Genomic DNA, 2,373 nt, shown 5'->3' with positions numbered 1-2,373 from the left:
TTACACTAATAATCTTCTAACTTTTTATTGTTCAAATTAACAGGAGAAGCTTTTAAATGTCTCTTATAAAAAAAATTTAATTATTTTGTTGGTTTCTATAATTTTTTAAAATTTTTAATTAGATTCCTATACTTTTTTTCTTTGTAATTGAGTCCTTGTATCAATTTTTTTTAATTGAATTCTTACATTTTATTTTCTTTTTATTTGAGTTCGTGCACCAATTTTCTTTGTAGTTAGGTCCTTATACAATTAAGTCAATTACTGTCAAAAGGGACCTAATTGAAAAAAAAATTGGTGCAGGAATTCAATTAAAAGAAAAAAAGTATAAAGACCTAATTAAAAATTTTGCAAAACTATAAAGACCAATAAAATAATTAAACCTAAAAAAAACAATAAAAACATTATTGTAAAAGTACTTATTAATTAACTATTTCATTTTTCTTGTGTATGATTAACATTATTGTACGAGGGAATGGGCCGGGGTTGTTTAAAACTGCACGTGGTGCATCTCAAACGATTACTGATCGATAGATGAATGATGATCATTAATAAGTAGTTTGATCACTATGGCTGATGACAAGTTTCTTTCAGTAATCAGTACGTACACGCGTTCTTCGGCTCAAGTTTGTTAGTTCTACCATCTTTTTCATTCTCTTTAATTAAGTTTCTGTACATCGTTGAAACTGTATTTTGCCAAAAGATGTCTATCTATCATTAATGTATTTTTAGCAAAGAAAGATTGCTAAACTGCGATTAATTAGCCGACCAACCAGAAAAAAAACACCCTTGAGTTTAATGATGTATTTGATGATGATTTTGTAAGAATCTACACTTAATTATTAAATATATAATTACATAGCTGGCGCATCTGAACTATCCATGTCATCCAATTTATGTTAGTTTATGGAAGTTCAGCTATAAATACTGCGTGCACTATTTCTCATAATTAAAGCTTATCCAGAACAACAAATTTTAAGTACACGGAATTTACTTTGTTTATGTTCCAATTAATCTTAAAAAGCGCCACAATCCTTCCTCAGCAATCCTTTTTCCTTTAATTCATGCTAATTTGAGATTAACATCTCAAAAATAAATTCGAGTTCTGATTCTGTTATAGAAGGAATAAAACATATTTATAAAGAAAAATGTTTAATAACAAAAAAAATTAACTAAAATTCAAAAGTATAAAAAATACTATTTAGCATTTTTTGTTATCAATTAATTATTAATCAATATTTAATACAAAATAAAATATATTATTAAATTACTAAAACAAAATATCTTGCCAAGATTTAAGGTACTCATTTTGTTAGTAAAGCTAGGACAAACAGCTACCAACAAAAAGAAGAAAAGCAAAAACAGCATACATACAATACTCTCGTCCACCCACGATTTTCTGCTGCACTATTTCTTCCTCCTGATTTTGCACAACCACGATTTCCTACTGCTGCAATTGGTGCTGCAAATTTGTTTTCTGATTTGTCTAAATTTTGTCCTCGTACCAAACTTCAACCTTTGGAAGTAATGCACCTATATAAAAAATACATTTTGCTAAGTTTTGAAGACAAAGAATGAGAGCACATATTTAGTTATTCTTAGAGTGTTTTTGCTATACTTTTTTTCCTTCATTTTTTACATTAAATATCATGATTTTTTTAATTTATCTTTTTTTGTTTAAAAAAAAGACTAATATGTAAGTATTCGTATTCAAAGTGAGGTCACGATATGAAAAGATAGAGACAGGAGATCTTAATTTCGTCAAATATAGAACCAGACCGAAAAGGTAATCTGCAAAACACTCTGATGCTAAAATTAGTAGTGTGCTAAGTAGTAAAGTGAGCTTTTCGTGTGTTTATCGATTGGTTGTTTCTCCCTTTTAGTCTTTGTTCTTTGGGGCTGCCGTTGTTCCGGCATTTAGTACTCATTATGGCGCATTATTTGTCAGAATTCAACGGTTATGGAATGTGGTGATATATCCGTTGTGGTATCTGACCATTATCCCGTGAGGTCGGTTACAGTTTTAATCACATGGTCGAATATGTTCTTTTTTGTCCAAAACAGTAAAAAATTTGTAAAAGTTAAGACAAAAAGAGATAAACTTAGAAAAAAAATTATTAATTATGTCAAATTCTTTTTATGTAATTTTTCTTGTGTCATGAGTCTAAGAAATTTTTTTTACTAATTAAGTTAGAAGAGTATTTAGTGGAGAAATTTAAGTTAGGTTAGTTTAGTGGTAATAAACTTTGTTAGAAGTCTGTGTCTTTCTTTAATAGGTTTAAGAAAAATTCTAAACAATGTGTGAAAATAATTTTTTAAAATTATAGTAAAAATTTTATTATTATTATAGTGGATAATATTTTTACCATTATTATA

This window comes from Arachis ipaensis, chromosome B09, assembly GCF_000816755.2.
Source record: "Arachis ipaensis cultivar K30076 chromosome B09, Araip1.1, whole genome shotgun sequence".
Taxonomy (NCBI): domain Eukaryota; kingdom Viridiplantae; phylum Streptophyta; class Magnoliopsida; order Fabales; family Fabaceae; genus Arachis; species Arachis ipaensis.
Note: the sequence above shows the minus strand (reverse complement) of the source record.